The 22,780-nt window shown below is 36.9% G+C and overlaps 1 pseudogene; it reads right to left on the bottom strand.

Annotated features, from left to right (window-relative positions):
- The window catches only part of LOC122754712, a 137,545-nt pseudogene extending 115,515 nt beyond the window's left edge, over positions 1-22,030 (bottom strand).
- Between the last annotated feature and the right edge of the window lie 750 nt (positions 22,031-22,780).

Genomic DNA, 22,780 nt, shown 5'->3' with positions numbered 1-22,780 from the left:
AGCAAAATATAGTACCCCTTATCTCTTATAATTAGATTTATTTTTGCTTTTGCTATCATTGAAGTCTTCAGGGTTGAACTATGTCTATCTATCTTCAGTCAACACATGGACGCATGAGAATAATGACTTATGCTACCTACCACAAAGAGTTTTCATGATGCGAATGATTTGTAGCCTATGAGATATCTCCAAAGTCATCATACATCTCCCATGTTCATGTACTTGCTCAAGTTGTAACTCATGTCAGAAATATTTCATCTCTGTCTTGTACCTCAAAGGTCAATTCTGGTACTACCTCCTTCATGAATCTTATCCTAGTCTCACCAATTGATAATGTTCTTTCCCTCCCCAAATTATTTGCACTTATTTATTTGTTTACATGCTCTCTCCCTCTCAATAGAATGTAAATTCAGGGACAAAAGGGGTTTGATTTTTGTTTGAGTATCTCCAATCTAGCAAGGTCCTTGTACATTTTTGTTGTTCAGTTGTGTCTGACTTGTCATGACCCCATGTGGAATTTTCTTGGTGGAGATACTGGAGTGCTTTGCCATTTCCTTCTCCAGCTCATTTTGTGGATAAGGAAATTGAGGCAAGCAGAGTTAAGTGAATTGTTCTGGGTCACACAGCTAGTAAGTGTCTGAGGCTGGATTTGAACTCAGGAAGCTGAGTATTCCTGATTCTAAGTCCAGTGCACTATCCACTGAACCTTCTAGATATCCCTTAAAGATATTGAAGTAGTTTGCCATTTCCTTTTCTAGCTCATTTTACAGATGAGGAAACTGAGTCAGACAGAAGTTAAGTAATTGGTCCAGGGTCACATAGCTAGTGTCATATTTGAACTTGTCTTCCTATCTTTAGGCCCAGTGCTCAATCCACTACACCACTTAGCTATCTTATTTAAGAGCTAGCAACCTAATTGAAAAACAAAACTTATACATGACAAAGTGATGTTATTGGGTCATTTCAATCATGCCTGACTGAATTTTAGATTTCAAAGATACTGGAGTGGTCTGCCATTTTCTTCTCCAGCTCATTTTATAGATGCGGGAACAGAGTTAAGTTAACAGAGTTAAGTTAACAGGGTTAAGTGACTTGCCCAGGGTCACAGTGTCTGAGGCCAGATTTGAACTCAGAAAGATGTCTTCCTTTCTCCAGGCCTGGCGCTCTATCCATGTAGCCACCTAGCTGCCCATCCTTGCACATAGTAGGTTCTAAATAAATATGATGAACTGAATAAACTGCAAAAGTTATATAAATGTTAAATATTACTAGAAAAATAAAACAAAGGCATGTGCCATACTGATGATGATCAATTAATAGTTTAATTTCCTTAAATGAAAGATAACGTATTTTCACTAAACATTTTTTGCTCCCTGGGGCAAAATAAATATGGTTGCTGTTGCTTTTCTTATTAGCAAATAAAAATGGTAGGATCTCAAACCAGGTTTGAGATGAAAATCTAATCATCTATCTTAGTAAAGTTAAGACAAAACATTGTGTTGGGTGCATTGCTTGACCTCTACCCTCATGATCATTATCTTATAAATGTAGTCAAGCAATTCAATTAATAATGCAAATTCTACTATGACATAAATCACTAATTTACAGGAAAAAAACTTTGGCCTTACTGAAACTAAATGAGAAAGCTAAAAATCCAGGCAAAAGCTTAATACAAAGTTGTCATCCCCCTCCCCTATACACCTCCAGCATCAAACACAAACTTACCTGTTGGATATTGAATACTCTTCATAACCTGTCCCTCTTCCTACATTTCCAGTCTTAAAATTTACTTTGGGATTTGGAGCTATATTTACTTGATTGAATTATTGATAAAGGCCCTAAGTAATGGACTTGAAACTTTAAAACACTGTTAAGGTAGCCTCATAAGAGTCATTCACAGAACATCCTTCTGTGTTATAAATCCCTATGAATCCCTGTACTCCACAATTCTGTGGCATTGGCCTACTTGATCTTCCAACATAATAGTTCCTCTTCAATCTCTGTACCTTTCCACCAGTTGTCCCCCATGCCTAAAATCCTCTGATTCTTTCTGATTCTTTGTTTTCCTGGCTCCTTCCAAGTTTCAGCTCAAATCCCACCTTTTGGAGAAGGCCTTCCATGTGCTGATGCAATCTTCTCTGGTATTACCTTCCAATTTACTTTGTATAGGTGGGAGGTTTTTTGATTGCTTGGTTTTTAAAAGAGATTTTATTTTAATTTATGAAACAAATCAAGGAATTCGATGTGTCTTACATGTACCTTGTTATTTACATGTTGTTTCCTTATTAGGATATAAAAAGAATAAGGATTGTGTTTGCCTTTCTTTGTCTCCCCAGGGCTTGTCAGAGGGCCTGGCACATAGTAGGAACTTAATAAATATCAGCTGACTGACTACCGTACAAAAAATTATATACAATAAAACAGTATATATATGTATGCATATATATGTACACACATACATACACACACACACACACACACATATATATAAATTAAAAACAATAAAACAAAATAAGCAATGTGAAATAGTGGTTATAGCACTGATATTAAAGCCAGGAAGATATGGGTTCAATTCCTATCTCTAATACATATTGGTTCTGTGACTTCAAACAAATATTGAGAGTAGAAGTTTATTAACAGTGGAAGTTTCCTTATCTAGGAGTTTCCTATAATGTAATGTAATATGACAAGTCTAGTCCCTATTCTCTCTAAAATGTATATAACAATAGAAATGTTAAAAGACTAGAACAGATGAAATATTTTACATAATATTTCATTTTCCCCCAAATTACATGTAAAAACATTTTTAAAAAATTTTTATTTTTTTATTTTGTGAGGCAGTGAGGGTTAAGTGACTTGCCCAGGGTCACACAGCTAGCCAGTGTCAAATGTCTGAGGCCGGATTTGAACTCAGGTCCTCCTGAATCCAGGGCCAGTGCTTTATCCACTGTGCCACCTAGCTGACCCTAAAAACATTTTTTTTTTAAAAATTCATTGTTTTGTTTGTTTGTTTGTTTTGAGTTCCAAATTCTATCCCCACCTCCCTGAGATGGTAAGCAATCTGATATACACTATACATGTGCTATCATGTAAAACATTTCCATATTAGTCATTTTATGTAAGCAACTAGGTGTATTACATATATATGCTTATGTGTGTGTATGTGGAGAGAAAGAGAGAGAGAGACAGAGAATGAGAGAAAGAGAGAGAGAGAGAGAGAGAAAGAGAGAGAGAAGGAGGGAAGAAGGAAGGAAAGAAAGAAGAAAGAAAGAAAAAAGAAAAAAGAAAGAAAAGGAAAGAAAGAAAGAAAGAAAGAAAGAAGAAAGAAAGAAAGAAAGAAAGAAAGAAAGAAAGAAAGAAAGAAAGAAAGAAAGAAAGAAAGAAAGAAAGAAAGAAAGAAAGAAAGAAAGAAAGAAAGAAAAAAAAGTAATAGTATTCTTCAGTCTGTATTCAGACACCAGTACTTTTTCTGGAGGCAGATAGCATTTTTCATTATGAGTCCTTTGAGATTGTGTTGGATTATTGTATTACTGAGAATAGCCAAGTCATGCATAGTTCTTCATTGTATAATATTGCTGTAACTGTGTACAATGTTCTCCTGGTTCTACTCACTTCATTTTGTATCAGTTCATGTATGTCTTTCCATGTATGTATCATCCTCCTTGTCATTTCTTATAGCACAATAATATTCCATTACAATCATATATCACATCTTGTTCAACCATTCCTGGATCAAAGGGCATCCTTTCAGTTTACAATTCTTAGCCACCACAAAAAAGCTGTTATAAATATTTTTGTATAAATGTGTTCTTTCCCCTTTTTAAAAAAGATGAAATATTTTAAAAATAACATGTTATTTCTTATTGATACAGAAAAGGGTTTGATCTCAGCAAAATGTGAATAATGACATTTTTAGTGACAGCAAGTGATTGAATATACTTCTTTAATTTTGAGAGTATTGATTTAATAATTTGTGTTTTGGCCATTTGAATTTTAGATTCTAAGTTTAATTTATCTTGGGGCAGCTAGATGGCGCAATGGATAGAGCACTGGCCCTGGAGTCAGGAGTACCTGAGTTCAAATCTGGCCTCAGACACTTAACACTTACTAGCTGTGTGACCCTGGGCAAGTCACTTAACCCCAATTGCCTTACTAAAAAAAAAAAGTTTAATTTATCTTGATATTTGGCCTTAATGATTGCCACAATGACATATACATATCTCACAAAAATATATAAATCCAAATGGAAGACATGCATCATTGTACTTCCTAAATTGTGACACTTATTTTTCAACTCCCTCCAACAATTATACAAAGGTATTTGTTGAAATTTAGCTAATAAATGACCATCTTCCTTGATGTTAATCATTTCTTCCCAACTAATGGGAAAATGTTGATTTGGAGCTGCAAGGAACCTTAGAAATCATGTAACCTAAGGAAGAGAAGAGTCGGTATGACATAATAAATAGAAAGCTGTCCTTGGAGTTTGGAAATCCTGATTTCAGGTCCCAAACCCAGCTATTATTACCCTGGGCAAGTTACTTAAACTCCCAGTGCCCCAAACAATTCTCTAATATAAGTTGCAGAAAAGGAACTAATCAATTTTGGTGATTAGAGGTTCAGTGACTTAAGTGACTTATTTGATTCCATTAAAGGGGACTTGATGACTGTTAAGTTCTCTTATTGCTCTGTCTATATGCCTATGATTTGATATGAACATTATGATGACAGGATTAAATATGTACAAAGGTACAGATTAAACACACTAAGCCAAGAATACAAGTAAAAGCAGAAGCCTGAATCAGTATTTATTGATAAAGGATGTTTTTTTTTATTCCAAAGAATTGGTAAGAATTGTGAAACATACTATGATTGCACAATTGGACAATATTACTTTGACATGTGTGAGAGTACATTTATCTTGGCCAGTATCCTTCAATGATTCAGGTAATATTTTCAGTGGATTCCTGGAATTGACATTGCTGTTCTTAACCCATATTTTTTTATTTAATAGTTCTTACTAGGACTCCTAGCCCTTGATCAAAGTGTGACAACCTTTGTAAAGAGAAAAAAACAGTAGATTTAGAGTCATGATACTGGGTTCAATTATGTTTTGTTTTTTGTTTTTGTGGGGCAATTGGGGTTAAGTGACTTGCCCAGGGTCACACAGCTAGTAAGTGTCAAGTGTCTGAGGCCAGATTGGAACTCAGGTCCTCCTGAATCTAGGGTTGGTGCTTTATCCACTGTGCCACCTAGCTGCCCCCAGACTGGGTTCAATTATGAACCAAGGTCCTCTGACACCTCATCCCCATCTACCTGGAATTAGTATGTAGTTTTAGGATTTGTAGACCATGCAATATGTTATTTTTTTAATTAATCAGTTTTTAAGAGTATATGTATATGTATATGTTTGTATCCTCTCTGATAAATTGTGTATGTCTTTATTTTGCTGTAATCTCTTCTTATTGTTCATGAATTATCACTGACCTTAATGTCACACACCAGAAATGTTCAACAGTGAGGGAAAAGATAAGCACAACCAGGGAAACGACAAGGAAATGTTAAAACGGAATAGTCTGCCCACAAGTGTTCTAAGCTCTGTCTCGCCCATCCCTCTTGTCAGAGTCTGTCAAACACAGGAGAAGGTAAAACAAATTCAAACAGAGCAATGTACTAGGAGTCAGAAGTTAAGTCCAAACTTGGACCCTGACTAGCCATTTCACTTTAGGAAAAAAAAAAAACAAAAAACTTTTTGAGCATCAGTTTCCTTATATATGGAGCAACTAAGTGGTGCAATAGATAGTGCTGAACATGGAGTCAGGAAGACCTCAGACAATTAGTAGCTGTGTGACTTTGGGTAAGTCACTTAACTTCAATTTCCTCCTTTGTAAAATGGAGGTAATAATACCATCTACCTCCCAGAGTTGTTGTGAGGATAAAATGATGTAATATTAATAAAGCACTTAGCACAGTGCCTGACATATAGTCGGTACTATAGGAATGTTATTATCTATAAATTTACTTTGACATTGTGAAGGATTTTGGATTTCATAGGTATAGGCAATTCTCCTGTTTTCACTTTCTTGTCCACGGCATTTTGTCCATGTTCTCACCTAAATCATTTCATTTTTCCAGTTGAGGGATATTATCACATGACCAATATGTATTTGGATGTACAAACAAAAAAGAAAACAAAATATAAAAATGATTGTAAATTATTACAAACAACTTTTTAAAATTAAATGTGTATATTAATTTTACTAAGATTGCAACCAAATTGCCTTGTTTGAATCAGACAGTTAGTAAGATACTGGAATAGTTGTTTTCAGCATAGTTATTTAAGCTAACAACCTCCAAAGGAGATAGGTATTAAATATGGAATAATTAAAGCTGAAACAACAGGATATGAAGGGAGAAAGCACACAAAGAAGGTAAATGTCATCTGAAATAACATCACAAAACTCTAATACTTGAAACTCACATGCACCCTCCTCATTCTCAGTTCCTTCCCGTGCCTCCCTAAGAATGGCCAATACCAACCTCCTCATAGGCTTATGTGTTAATAATAAGACTGAAGTGGTCCCTGTCCTGTCCCACAGAACAGTGACTCATTCCATCTCTTCCCCACCCTCCACTGCACTCTTTGTACACGTTTACATGAAAGAAAGGGATATAAGCTGAAATGGAGGGTAGTAAGAAAACTCAGCATTAACTTGAGAGGAAGGTTTTTCCAGGACTTTAAAAATGGGTCCTAAAAACCTAGCTGTGGTTAGTCATCTCCCTCATGAAATTTACTATAGGAGAGGATCCAACTGGGTCCCTGTACTTTCCAATATAAGCAGGCTAAATTTACCCAGCATCAATGGTCTGTGCTGGAGAAAAGGTGCATGCCACAGCACTGGAAGGTGGAAAGCCAAACAACATGGAGGGAAGCCAGAGACATGCTACTGGAAATTTTTAAAAAGGTCTGAAAAACAAAGAAACAAACAAAAAATATTCAAGAGAGAAAGCCTGTATATAGGCCTATCTATCAAAATGATAATCCAGCTGTGAGATTCATAGTCAAGAAAAAGAAAATGAGCAAAAATGTTTTAAAAGGACCATATAACACCCTGAGTATCATATTATAAAGAAAAATGAATTTTTTAGGATCTGATACAAAAAAATAATTTTCAGATTTCTCAGAGACCATGAAACAATAGCTGACCAGAAATTTCAGAATGGTTCAGAAAAGAAATAAAATTTGAAAAGCAGATATGAATAGTGTAATTAGGTTAGAATTAAGAGCTCTGAAGGAAAAAGTGAAGGTCAATAACAGAACAGATAATTTTGCCTTCCTAATATTGAAAAAAAAAATTCCAACTCAAAAACATCTCCTTAGTCCCTTGAAGTGCTTCCTTATCTGAATGCACATTGGATTCTGCTAGTTCAGAAGTTCTTAACTTTTTTTTTTTAATCTTAAAGTCCACATAGTAGTTGGGTGAAACCTATAAACTCCCTACTCAAAATAACGTGTGTGTGTGTGTGTGTGTGTGTGTATTTGTTTGTGTGTGTGTGTTTTGCAGGGCAGTGAGGGTTAAGTGACTTGCCCAGGGTCACACAGCTAGTAAGTGTCAAGTGTCTGAGGTTGGATTTGAACTCAGGACCTCCTGAATCCAGGGCCGGTGTTTTATCCACTGTGCCACATAGCTGCCCCCCAAAATAATGTTTTTTAAATGCATAAAAGATAGTAAGTATTACTTTATAAATACATAGAAAGGAGACCAACTATATTGAACTGTAACTGTCAAAATATATATTAAAACATAAAACAAACCAAACATAAAAATAAGATCATGGACTCCAGGTTAAGTACCCTAGCTAAATTAACATTTTTTCCTCTCTAGCTTCCCTCCTTTTCTGAAAAATTATTTAAAATTTAAATAGTTAAATTATTTAAAATTTGTACTTATTTTTATATATTTCACATTTACCTCTTATATGTATATGTATATACAAACCTGTCCTGTCATCTATCTATCTATCTATCTATCTATCTATCTATCTATCTATCTATCTATCTATCTATGCACATATATATTTATGTAGGGGAAACAAGTGACTGTGAACCAAAGAATGATCTGTTTCCACCCTTTTCATAAAAGATAGTCCTGTGAGAGCTTATGCCAACATAACCAAATAAGCAAAAATATGAATTAGTCTGACATCTACTCCATAAGGTTTACACTTCCTGAATTTTATATTTTTCAGTCCATCATTGTTAATGACTGTTCTAGTACCATTCTCTACCTCCTCTACTGACACCTTCAGTATATTTTTACAGTCACTGAAAAACCACCAGACCTGACTTTCTAAGCAGTCTCTTTAGAGGACCATGTCTTTAGGGACCAAGCACAGGCCAAGGAAAACAAGGTCTCACAATCTGATTCACATACAGAACTTCTACTTCTTCCCTGACCAAATGAATCATAACTTTGCTATGGCATGTTAGTTTTGTGTCACTACTTCCAGATGAAAGAACTTATTGCCTCTCTCCTGGTGACTCTCTCCACATGCCCCAGACGTGAGGAGGTTGCAGGCAGGGCTGGCCAAGCCCAGTCTCTGCACAGTCCAATCCTGAACCGTGCATCACTGCAGACCAATTTCTCATTCTGGGGTGTAGCACTGCAGAGGTAAAAGTGGGAATGGGAAGAAGAAAGATAAGGATTCTGAATATAGGACCCAAGGTAGGGGGCTGATGAGGGATGGATAAGGATAGTCTTCACTACTGTTTATTAAGGATCTGGGAAAGCAGAAGTGAATTAAGTGAACTATCCCAAGTGGCTGACTTCTCAGGTGCATAGAACTTTCAGGAAGTGCAGCAGGCTTCCTATTTACAGATCAAACCTGTCCTGTCTTCAAGTATGCTCAGTCCTTAAGGGAGTTATCATAGCATTAGCCTGTATTCTATTTTTCTGAGTTGACATAGCTACTGGGGTGGTAGGGAGAGCTAATGTGACATTCAACGGAGTGAGGGAACATAAAATAAATATATATATTTTTTACATATAAAGTATTTTATTTTTTCCGTTACATGTAAAGATATAAAATAAATATTAAGAGAAGTTATCGTATTTTCTTACCATTCCTCCCTCCCCCCGTGGAGTTATCTTGCATTCTCTCTACATAAGAGGTATCAAACTCAGAGTCCTTGGATCCATGAGGCCCACAACGCTACCAAATGCAGCCCAAAACAAGATTAAAATATTATTGGGAAATATTTAATAAAATAAATAAAAATACAACAAAATTGGTCTTCTAAGTTAATATGTGGCCTACAGGGATCCTTATGTATAGTTTATTGGTCCCCATTTCTATTTGATTTTTTTTTTAATTTAAAAATTTTTTTTTTTTAGTGGGGCAATTGGAATTAAGTGACTTGCTGAAGGTCACACAGCTAGTAAGTGTTAAGTGTCTGAGGCTGGATTTGAACTCAGGTACTCCTGACTCCAGGGCAGGTGCTCTATCCATTACACCACCTAGCTGCCCCTCCATTTCTATTTGATTGTGAACTGCCTAATCTAGAAAATTTGTGCATCAGTTTCTCTTCTGGAGGAACATTGATACAAATACAAATGTCAAATTGAGTCTGAAGTAAACAGGAAAAAAAGCAAAATGATGAATTTATCTGAAAGCACTTTCAAAAAAAAAAGACTTTAAGAACTTTACTTATTTTTAAAAATATTTTTGGGGCAGGATTCATTTAACCATTTACAAAGATGTCCATGAGCTACTCTTAGCCTTATTTTCCACTTCTATAAAATGAGGGGCTTGGGCTGGAATATGATTCTGAATATGGTCCTATGATAGGCATGTCTACCTTCAAATAAGCAGATATCTTTATGATTTATACAATTTTTATTTTTCTACTTATTCATAGATTTCTTTTAAAAAATTTTTTTTGTGGGGCAATGAGGGTTAAGTGACTTGCCTAGGGTCACACAGCTAGTAAGTGTCAAGTGTCTGAAGTCAGATTTGAACTCAGGTGAATCCTCCTGAATCCAAGGCTGGTGCTTTATCCACTGCACCATCTAGCTGCCCCCATAGATTTCTTTATAATTGATTTAAAACTCTTTATGGGAGCATATTTTGTCACCTACCCCAACCCATCTCAAGGATAGTTCAAGGTTCCTGTCTTCTCTTAGTAGAGTATTTGGTATAAAGTAGATTGTCAATAAATATATTATTTTTAGTAGTCTCCCCAGGCTTTGATGTCTGTATCACTGAATCTGGGATTTTGTGATCTCTACTCAGAAACTCACTTTCTTAATAAGTCTTTGAACCTGAATGATGCATCAGATAGCATGTTATGGAGCACACCTCAGGGACATGTTCAAGGACTAAGAACTTTTGGCCTTTTCACAAGGCCAGGAGAATGAAGTTCTTTTCAGAATGAATTGCACTTATTGAAACACCTTCTCCCTTTTCCATGAAGTTTATAGTTTATTAAAACTCTTTGGAGACAATTATTTTTTTAGCTATTCCTATAATAGCATTTTACTAACCACCTGTGAAACTACTTCATATGTATTTTGCATACTTTTTCCTTGACTTATTTTCGTACATTTTATTTATCTTCCCCTCAAAAAACAAACAAAACCAAAATAAATCATCCACATAGAATGTTACTTCTGTGAGGGCATATTTTCTTTTCTTCTTCAGGGCTTGGTACAATCCCTAGCAAATACAAGACACTAAATGACTTTTAAAATTTAATTGAATTGAACTTCTAACACTGCACATCGACACATATTCATAATTTGTTGAGCCAAACCTTTTTGCAAGTAATTTGCTGGTGACATGTTCTTATCTTTAGCTTGTTTATTTATTCATTCAAAAAATAAAAATAAAGCCCTACTTACAGCAGGACTCTGTACTAAACTGCCAGAGAGATAGATAGGGATTGGAGATGAGAACTGGGCATGTTATTTCATTGATACAGAAAACTCCTGGGTGAGCAGGTCTGCCAATGAAGGTCAGTATATTCTCAATGAAGTATAATTTTAAAGTATTGCTTAAAGAAGTGGCATCAATATATGAATATAAAATGGTAGGGAAGCCCAAATGAATCCCCCCCTTTAAAAAAATGAAAACCTTTTTTTTTCCTTTACCCTTTTCAGGGAAGATAAACATTTGTAGAATGAAGAATTTGTCCCATTTTCCAAGGAATAGTTTTTCAGCCTCTACTCTGTTTTGCCTCACCAGAGGGTCATGCCAATTTTGGGGAAATCAACATACAAAAAGTTTTACTTATTGGTGAATGTGAGCTAATTATTTAAAAAAAAAAGCTCATACAACTGCATAGGAATCAGCCAAATTAGAAGGAAAGGGCCTTTATTTAGGTCCCATTGCTAAACTGAGGCTTCAAGAAATCAAGAATTAATTTTTCCTTGTCCCTCTAGCTCCTCTAGTTGTGTCTCTCTACCCTCTTTAATGTTTTTTGACAGTTTGGCAGAGGGAGGTGCCAAAGAAATGAGTTAGTTGACTGTTTGGGGTGGGTTTCAGGGGAGGGGGAAAGAGGAGGGGAGGATATGGAAGAGTCTTGACATGCAGTAGACTCACCGACCTACTTTGCTATGCTTATAAGGATTTATTCTAACCATTCTTTAAAAACACATGGCTGAGAAATGAAAGATTTTAGTGGATTGATGTGGAATGATCATTTTTTCCCCTTCTGTTTTTTCCCCTTAGCTCCCCCTATATTCCAGAAGCTTCGTCAGTTTACTCCAGAGTAGTTGATAAAGTACCTTCCTGTGAGATATGGCATTAGGGACAGTTATGTTCAGTGTTATGTTTGATAATGTTACTTTTGCCTATCATTAAAAAGCAAATTCATCCCCCCCCAAAAAAAAAGAAGTGGTATCAAACTCAAATACAAATAGGAGCTATATAAGGATTCCTGCAGTACATATGTTGACTTAGAAAACAATGTATTAATACACCCATGTTTTATTGTATTATCTTTTATTTTGTTAAATATTTCCAAATTCTATTTTAATCTGGTTATAGACATAACTGGGTGGGTGGCACAATAGATAAAGTTCCAGGCCTGGATTCAGGAAGACATCTTCCTGAGTTCATATCTGGCTTCAGACATGTACTAACTGTGTGACCCAGGGCAACTCACCTCAGTCTGTTGGCCTTGGTTTTCTCATCTGTCAAATGAGCTGGAGAAGGAAATGGCAAACCACTCCAGTATCTCTGCCAGGAAAATCCCAAAATATGTTGATGGGGATGTGGGAAAACTGGGATGTTAATCCCCTGATGGTGTAGTTCTGAATGGATCCAACCATTCTGGAGAGCAATTTGAAACTAAGCCCAAATGGCCCAAATCGTGCATACCCTTTGATGTAGAAATACCACTGCTAGGTTTATATCCCAAAGAAATTGGCAAAAAGAGAAAAAGACCTATTTGCACAAAAATATTTATAGCAGCTCTTTTTGTAGTAGCTAAGAATTGGAAATAAAGGAAATGTCCATCATTTTGGGAATGGCTAAGCAAACTGTGGTATGATTGTGATAGAATGTTATTTTGCTCTAAGAAGCAACAAACAGGACGATTTCAGAACCTGGAAAGACTTGTTTGAACTAATGTATAGTGAAGTGAGCAGAACCAGGAGAACATTGTGCACAGAGACAGCAATATTGTTTGTTTAAGATCTGTGAATGACTTAACTATTCTCTGCAATACAATGATCCAAGACAATCCCAAAGAATTAACGATGAAGGATAGTATCCACCTCCATACAAAAAACTGATCCTGAGTGAACACAGACTAATGCATGCTATTTTCTACTTCATTCATTTTTTTCCTTTTATTCAAGTTTTCCTGTACAAAATGACTAATATGGTAATGTTTTACATAATTGCACATGTATAACCTATATCTGATTGCTTACTGCTTCAGGGAAGGGGCTGGGGGAGGGATAAAATTTGAAACTTTAAACTTTGAATAAAAATGTTTACTCTTTAAAAAAAAAAAAGAAAAGGAAAAAAAAGAAAGGGAAAAAACCCAAATAGGATCACAGAGAGTTGGACATGACTGAATAAGACATAATCAGGATTGTTCAGGGCCGTGTGCTTGACCCCTCACCTCTGGTCCAAAACATTGAGAAATTTAGTGATTTGCCCAGGGTCATGTAGTCAATATGTTTTAGAGCTCATGTCTTTCTGGCTTTGAGGACAGCTTGCTATTCACTACACCATGCCACCTTTCTGGGAGAGAAAAATAGATGAATAAAATATGGATCCTGTATTCATATAGTTTGTAATCTAACAGGAAGTATAAAACATGTACAAACACAATTACATTATAAAATAAGTTAATGGCAGGGCACCAGAGGGAGGTATAATGGATAAAGACTTGGCCTTGGAATCAGGTAGACCCAAGTTGAAGTCTCACCTCTGACACACATTGGTTTTTGCATAGCTGCCAAATTGCTATTCCTAAAGCACAGATCTGATTGGGTTATTTCCTTCCTCAAGAATCTTGAATAGTTCCCTGTTGCTTCTAAGATAAAATACTAATGACTATTTTTAGCATTTTAAACCCCTTCATAATTTGGTTTCATCCTATCATTCAAGGCTGTTGATATATTATTCCATCTCATGTAGTCTACATTCCAGCCCAATTAGAATGTTTGTCATTCCCACCTCCATGCTTTAGCCCACCCTATTGCCTAGAATGTATTCCTTCCACATCTCTACACACACACACACACACACACACACACACACACACACACACACACACACACACACGCAGCTCAATACCAGCCATTGAAACCATGTTGAATGTGGGAAAGACAGAAAGCTTCTGCATTCTATCAAATAATCCTCAATTGTCTTTTCTCATCTACCAGTCTAATGACCTTTTTATGCTTCTCTTGAGTCTTGTGTTTGAATGTCATATTTTCTATTTAGCTCTGGTCTTTTCATCAGGAATATGTGAAACTTCTCTATTTCATTAAATATTATTTTCCCCTGAAGGATTATATTCAGTTTTACTAGCATAGGTTATTCTTGGTTATAAGCCTAGCTCCTTTTTTTTTATGCAATATCATACTCCAAGCCCTCTGATGCTAAATCTTGTGTGATCCAGACTGTGGCTCCACAGTATTCGAATTTTTGCTTTCTGGCTACTTACAATATTTTCTCCTTCAGAGAATGGAGCCAAGATGGCAGAGAAAAGACAACTCAGATGAATTCTCCCCCAAACTCCTCCAAATACCTTTAAATAATGCCATAAGACAATTCCTAGAGGAACAGAATGCATAGATGTACAGGGTGAAATAATTTTCCAGCCAAAGACAACTTAGAATTCCTCAGCAAAGGTCTGTCATACCAGGGTGAGAGTTGAGTATAGTCCAGAGCTGGCCAAGCCAATACAGACCAGCCCCAGCAAACCAAGAGCAGGCCTTATGGACCAGTGAATCAACAGCAGCAACAGCAACTGCTTCTAAAGCTTAGCTCACAGCCCACACATGGTAAGGGGGCGAACAGCTGTTCAGAAGAACATTATAGGGGTTTCTTTGCTAGCAGTGAGACGGGACACTGTTGTGCTGCACATACTTGGAACCAGGTTGCAGTCCTGGGGGGAGTCCCTGGATAAGCAGGAGCACTAGCAGCCACAGTGGTATAGGGACTCTCATCACAGTTGCAGGGTAGATGGGGCAGCTAGGTGGCACAGTGGATAAAGCACTGGCCCTGGAGTCAAGAGGACTTGAGTTCAAATGTTACTTCAGATACTTACTAGCTGTGTGACCCTGGGAAAGTCACTTAACACTATTTGCCTTAAACATCTCAGGCCATCTCCAGTCATCCTGAGGTTTATCTTGCCAATGGATCCAGATGGCTCTGGAGGAGGGAGTGGGACTAGTGACCTTGCCCAGCTCTCCCTCACTTAAATCCAATTCAGTGCAAGTCATGACATCACCCCAATGTCATGGTCCTCTTTGAAAACAAAGGACAAACAACTATGAGATTTAAAATTGGATATACGAGCATTAACTCCCCCTTTAACTTTTCCCTTATATATCTCCCAGACCACTAAGAAAAAGAAGCCTCTGAGTTTTAATCAGTGAGGGATTAGTTTTTATTGTTTGGGAATTAATTAGACAACAAAAAGGTGATATCAATTAGGGAAATAGGAAAGTAGAAATACAAATGAATAATCTTAGATCTAAGCTTAGTCTATATTTCTTTATAAAACTCACTGAATCCCAAAACTGCCTGCCAGGCCAAGAACCAGCACACACGTGTGCCACCACGGCTAAGTCTAAAAAAACCAGAGAGAGCCCCACTTCTGGTACTTCTCAGTTTTTAAACTGCTGTCCTGGAAGTTGGTGCCCTTGGACATGGTGTGCTTGGGCAGCTCTCTGGGCAGCAGGCGCATGGCCATTTGTTGTGGTCTCCTCCCCAAAAGGGCGGTCCTTCAAAAGCCACTTCAGTAGCATGTGCTCAACTCTCAAATTATTCAGCTAAAACTTCCATTTTTTACCACACAACAAAACAAACAGGGCAGCAAAGAGTACTTGTGGTCTCTAACAGACCAGAGCACAGGACAGGAGAGTAGTAAACACATCTCTCCTTAGATCATACTACCTTGGAAGAACTGAAAACTTGAAAGTCCCTAGACGTATCTTTGAAAACAACTGCACAAAACCCTTGAAGTGTGGGACACTGCAACCCCCACCCTGGAAGCAAACCCCTACTTTAACAAAGAGTTAAAAGTAAATAAATAGGCTTGGAAAATGATAAAACAGAAAAAAATTCTGACCCTGGAAAGTTACTATGGTGGCAGGGAAGATGAAAACACACCCTCAGAAGATAACAAAATCAAAACTCCTATATCCAAAGCCTCTAAGAAAAATGTGAACTTGTCTCAGGTCCTGAAAAGGTTCAAAAAGGACTTGGAAAATCAGATAAGAGAGATAGAAGGGAAAAAATGGTAAGATAAATAAGAGTGATGCAAGAAAATCATAAAAAAAGAGCCAACAGGTTAGTAAAGGAGACAGAAAAAGTCTGAAGAAAATAAAACTTAAAAAAACAAAACCAAACCAAACAACTAGGAAAAATGGTAAAGAGGTCTAAAAAAAAACCCAAGAAGAATGCTTTGAAAAGCAGACTTGGCCAAATGGAAAAATAGACGCAAAAATTCACTGAAGAAAAAAAAAAACTCCTTAAAGAGTAGAATTGTCCTAATGATAAAGGAGGTACAAAAGCTCACTGAAGAAAATAATTCCTTAAAAATTAGAATTGAGCAAATAGAAACTAATAAATCAAGAAACAATACAATGAAACTAAAAGAATGAAAAAAAAAAAAGTATGTGAAATATCTCATTGGAAAAACAACTGACCTGGAAAATTGATCCAGAAGAGATAATTTTAAAATTATTGGACTTCCTGAAAGCCACGATCAATAAAAGAGCCTAAACATCATCTTTTCAAGAAATTATTAAGGAAAATTGCCCCAATATTTTAGAACCAGAGGGTGAAATAGAAATTGAAAAAAAAAAACCACCAATTACATCCTGAAAGAGATCCTAAAATGAAAATCCCCAGGAATATTATTGTGGCAAACCCAGAGGGCTCTCTGTCACCCCTCTGATTGAGTTCCCCCTCCCCAGGCTTGGGCCATGGTCACTGAGGCAGCAAGTCTCCTAGGAAACTTTGTGGTCAAGGCCTGAATTCCTGAGACAATGCTTGGCTGGCCTCCCAGGGGTCCAAAGACTCAGCTGTACAAACTTCACTCTGCCTAAGCCTGGAACAAGTTCTGCCAGGTCAAGGCTGAAAGGTTGAAAAATTACTCTTATTCTCTTAGAATTATTCTAGCAGAGACTATTTGATTTCTTTATGGCTTTCTGCTATAAATACTGAGCTATCCTGGATAATAAAGAGCACATAGTTTATCACACATAATGTGGTGCTGATGTGTCAATGATTAATCGTCTTCGATCCTCAACCTCCATCAAGGGAATTAAGCCCACAACCCCAACATATTATAGACAAATTCCAGAGTTGCCGGGTCAAGGAGAAATGATTACAAGCAGCCAGAAAGAAACAATTCAAATATTGTGGAGCCTCAGTCAGGATAACACAAGATTCTACATGAAAGGTTCAGAAGACTTAGAATATGATATTCTGGAGGGCAAAAGAACTGGGATTACAACCAAGAATCACCTACCCAGCAAAACTGAGTATAATCTTTCAGGGGGAATATGGGCAACCAATGAAAAAGAGAATTATCAGTTATTCTTGATGAAAAGACCAGAGCTGAATAGAAAATTTGGCTTTCAAATACAATACTCAAGAGAAGTATAAAAAGGTAACTAGGAAAAGGAAATCATAAGGGATTTTTTTGTTTTTTGTTTTTGTTTTTGTGGGGCAATGGGGGTTAAGTGACTTGCCCAGGGTCACACAGCTAGTAAATGTCAAGTGTCTGAGGCCAGATTTGAACTCAGGTACTCCTGAATCCAGGGCCGGTGCTTTATCCACTGTGCCACCTAGCTGCCCCAATCATAAGGGATTTTTAAAAGGTTAAAGTGTTTAATTTCCTATATAGGAAGATGATACTTGTAACTCATAAGAACTGTGAGAAAATAATTATTAATAATTAATTTCTTGGGGGACCTAGACATTACTTTCTCAGTCCTTTCTTACCCCCACTCCAGAAAGCCCAGTTCTCCTTGAGAAACTTCATAAACTCTAAGGGAACAAAAGGAATGGAGATAGATTCTTTTGTCTAGATAGGTGAAGGATTGATGAGATTAAACCACACCTAGATAATGGACTTTGCCTTGAGCAACTTCAGAGAAGAATTTTTACCTGATGTCATCCTTAGAGTATATATATATATATATATATATATATATATATATATATATATATATATATATACACATATATATACACACACACATACATATACATATATATATATATATATATATATATATATATATATATATATATATATATATATATATATATATATACTCTAATATAAACCACCTTCAAGTCATGTCAACCAATGGAATTGAATAATGCTAACTGATTAGATCTGTTTAATGTATAATGATCCTCCTTTATCAAAAGGAATTTTTTTAAAGCCTGGACGAGTAGCCTTGCTTACTTCTCTTGCTTCTCTGAAACCACATGGTGTCTCTCTCACTCTCTCTTGGGTTTCCTTGAGACTACATGGGTCTCTTGGGGGCTTTTCTCCTGCTGGTGCTGACATACTGAAGCATTCTTCCTCCTTTCTCTACCATGTGGCCTGAGACCTTAAGAAATTAGGGAGACACATGTTCAGTCCTTTACTGGTATAATACGGATAAATTAATATATGCTTACCTAAAACTGGTGTCTATAGTAAGTAATTTTTAAACAACACAGAACTTTCTTATTATTAGGGCAGTTGGAAGGAGTATATATTGATGAAGGGCAGAGGCATGAGTTGAATATGAAGGGATATGTCTAAAATATAAAATTAATGGGTGAGACACAAATGTACTATAAGAAAGGGAAAAGGAGAGGTATAATGGGGTAAATTATCTCATATAAAAGAAGCAAGAAAAAGCTTATTCAGTGGAAGGGAAAATGGGGAAAGAAAGGGGGACTGAGTGAACTTTACTATCATCAGAATTGGCTCAAAGAGTGAATGACATACATACTCAATTGGATATAGAAATCTATCTTACCCTGAAGGAAAGTAAGAGGGGAAGAGGACGGGGGTGTGATAGAAGGGAGGACAGATTGGGGGAGAGGGTAGTCAGAAGCAAAACACTTTTGAGCAGGGAGAGGGTAAAAGGAGTAGAGAATAGAGTAAATGCGGGGATAGGATGGAGGGAAATACAGTTAGCAATAGTAATTGTGGAAAAATTTTGAAGAAAGTTTCTCTGATAAAGGCTTCATTTCTGAAACACATATATAGAGAACTGAATCAAACTTATAAAAATAAAAGCCATTCCCCAAATTATAAATGATAAAAAGATATGAACAGTTTTCAGATAAAATAATCAAAGCTATCTATAGCTATGTGAAAAAAATGCTCTAACTCAGTAATAATTGGAGAGATGCAGATCAAAACAATTCTGGGGTACTAACTCATACTTATTGGATCAGCCAATAGGACGGAAGAAGAAAATGACAAATATTGTAGGGGATGTGGGGAAATGAGACATTAATGCATGGCTGGTGGAGTTGTGAACTGATTTAACCATTCTGTAGAGCAATTTGGAACTATGCCCAAAATGCTATAAAACCATGCATATTCTTTGACCTAGCCATACCACTATTAAGTCAGCTTGCAAAAAGATATTTTGATGTGTGCTGGAATTTAGGGTCAAATTGATAGTGAGTCGTCCCAAAAGAATTACAAGACTCAGTGACTCAGTTTCCCAAGTTTTATTGCAATACTGTGGGTGACCACAGGGAGAAAACCAGAATATTGGAAAGGTATCTCTCAAATAAGGAAAGGAAAGACAGTTATATTTATAGTATGGATAAATTGATTATCAGTCTCATTATCATAATCTCCACCTTGGGAAGGTACAAGGGAGGGCCTGTTCTACTCATTATACTATTCTCCACCTAGGGGGTGTTATAAGGGAGGGCTTATCCTAATTTGGAGTTCCTGGGGGTCCTAAGCCAACCCCCAAGGCAGGTACCTTTTTCAATAGCGGTGTGTTTTGGGGATTTACACGTCATAAGGTGAACCTGGGGACAAATTTGGCCTTTTCTGCACATGTCTCTTTCTGATTCCCATGGCTAGTTTCAAAATATAATCATTTTTATTAGAATTTCTATAGGTTGTCTTTTTCCTTTATTGTTATTTTGACCTGACCTGTTCTGGTCCGTTATGGATGTTGATCACTATGGGTATGAGAACCTAACATAAGTTATCCATTAACTGGAATCTGACTCCCTTTTAGAGCTAATATTTGTATTAGAGCTTGGTCTTAGGTTTTTGTATTAACCCTTTTTCCCTCCTACATCAATTTAAATAAAAAAAAAAACGAGAAGGGAAAGCACATATATGTACAAAAATATGTATAACAGCTCTTTTTTGGTGGGAAAGAATTGGAAATTGAGGGGATGCCCATCAACTGGAGAATAGCTAAACAAATTGTGTTATGTGCATATGGTAGAATACTATTGTGCTATAGGAAATGATCAGAACACTCTCAGAAAAATCTGAAAAGACTTACATGAGCTGATAAAAAGTGAAATGTCCTATGTACAAAGTAACAGCAATATTGTAAGATGAACAACTGTGAATGACTTAGCTATTCTTAGCAATACAAATGATCCAAGACAATTCTGAATGACTTATGATGAAAAATACTATCCATCTTTAGAGGAAGAACTGATGGTGCCTGAATACAGATTGAAGCATATATATATATATTTTTTTTTACTTTAGTTTTCTTTATATTTTTTGTCTGATTTCTTTCACAACATAACTAATATGGAAATATTTTGTAATACTATGCATGTGTAAGCTATATCAAATTGCTTGCCTTCTCAAAGGGGGGAGAAGGGAGGAAGGGAGAGAATTTGGAATTCAAAGTTTTAAAAGTGAATATTGGGGCAGCTAGGTGGTGTAGTGGATAAAGCACCGGCCCTGGATTCAGGAGGTCCAGAGTTCAAATTGAGCCTCAGACACTTGACGCTTACTAACTGTGTGACACTGGGCAAATCACTTAACCCTCATTGCCCCACCAAAAAAAAAAGTGAATGTTAAAATTTGTTTTTATGTGTAAACAGGAAAAACAAAACACTAAAAAACAAAACAACAAAAACCCCTCAAAACAAAACAAACAAACAAAAAAACCCACAACATTTTTTCCTCTGCCTTCAGAAGTTGATTGGGGGATTCTTTTGATTTCTATTTTACCCTCTGAATCTAATGTATTGAGGGATTTTCTTTGATAATCCCTTGAAATATGACGTCTAGGCTCTTTTTTTGATCATGGCTTTCAGGTAGTTCAGTAATTCCAGGTCATTTGTGTTTCTGATATTTCACATTTTCTTCCATTTTTTATTCTTTTGACTTGTTTTATTGCTTCTTGATATCTCATGGAGTCATTGGCTTCTACTTTCCCAATTCTAATTTTTAAGGAACTATTTCTTCAGTGAGATTTTTTTTTCATTTGGCCTATTCTGCTTTTTAAGGAGTTCTTCAATGAATTTTTGCTTCTCTTTTACCATTAGGCCAATTCTGTTTTTTAAGGTGTTATTTTGTTCAGTATTTTTTGTCTCTTTTACTAAACTATTAATTCTCTTTTTAATAATTTTCTTGCATTACTCTCATTTCATTCCCCAATTTTTCCTCTACCACTCTTACCGCTTTAACTCTTCCAGGAATTCATTTTGGACTTGTGTCCAGTTAGCATTTTTCTTTGAAGCTTTAGTTGCAGTTGTTTTCATATTGCTGTTTTCTTCTGAGTTTGTGTCCCAATTTTCCCTGCCTCTATAGCAGCTTTTTATGATCAAGATCTTCTTTATTGTTTGCTTATTTTCCAGCCTGTTTGACTTTGAACTTTATGTTCAAGTTGCATTCTGCTAACTTGGGAATTGGGAAGCATTGTTCCAAACTTCAGGCTTTTTTGTGCTGCTGTTTTAGAGCTAGTTTTGGGGAGGGGGGGTCTGCAAGTTTTTTGTGCTTCCAATGTAGTGTGATCTGGGGAGAGATGTAGTCACTGCTCTTCTCCTAGTCTATGGTCTGGTGTTTATCTAGGAAGGGCCCCTTCCACAAGCATTAATACTCCTCTTGGTCATGGAACTGTGACCAGGGCCCTTGATCCCTTGTAACTGACTACAAGCACTCCTATTCACCCTAAAACTGTGAAACAGAACTATATTTTGGCAACAAAGCTGCCAATCACTTCCAGATGTACCCAGTGCCAGTAAAAGGTCCCCTGAAATCTCTTTCTGGGCAGTTGTCTTACCTGCTTATTTCTACTGTTGCTGCTGTTGCAGATGTCTCCATGGCCCACCACTGTTTCTGCTATCATTTCTGGTCCAGTCAGTCTTCTACCCAAGTGTCACACACCTCTGCAACCAACCTCCTAAGTTGTCTTAGGCTAAAAAAGATCTCACCCTTACCTTTTCTTGGCTCTGCCACTCCAAAATTTGATTTGAGGCATTACATTAAAGTTGTCTGGCAGGGAATGTTGGAAGAATTTGGCTGGGCTGCCACTTGTAATCTGCCATCTTGGCTCTGCCCTTGGCTGTTTTTTTAATAAACCAAACAATGAACAAGTAATTATCTTCCCTCTTAAGATACTAAGTTAAGAGTCATGGGAGATATAGAGATGGTTAAAACTTGTTACTTGTGTGGAAATTTATTTTGATTTGGGGATCCTACCTTTAGGCTGAGATTAGAAAGCCTTAGGCCCTCAGGGTCTCTCCCCCTCCTCCTCAGCTTCAGCTGAGTGAAAAAGCCCCGTGGGCTATACAAGACACCAGGTCAGACAGGGGGGGGGGGAAGCCCTCAGCTCAGACCTGAGCGGAGCTATCTGAAGGATCCCGGAGAGCACCGCCCCCCCCCCCCCCCAGCTGCAGCTCTGGCTGGCGGATTAGCTTGGTCTGTGGGGGCGAAGGAAGCCCCGAGATTTGAGTGGAGAGAAGAAAAGGTATATATAGACCTGGGAGTTAGATAGAAAGAGGAGGAAGGAGATGGGGAAGGAGACGGACTAGGAGACGGACTAGGAGACGGACTAGGAGACGGACTAGGAGA

Source organism: Dromiciops gliroides, chromosome 4, assembly GCF_019393635.1.
Source record: "Dromiciops gliroides isolate mDroGli1 chromosome 4, mDroGli1.pri, whole genome shotgun sequence".
Classification (NCBI taxonomy): Eukaryota; Metazoa; Chordata; class Mammalia; order Microbiotheria; family Microbiotheriidae; genus Dromiciops; species Dromiciops gliroides.
Note: the sequence above shows the minus strand (reverse complement) of the source record. Positions and strands in the feature narration are given on the sequence as shown.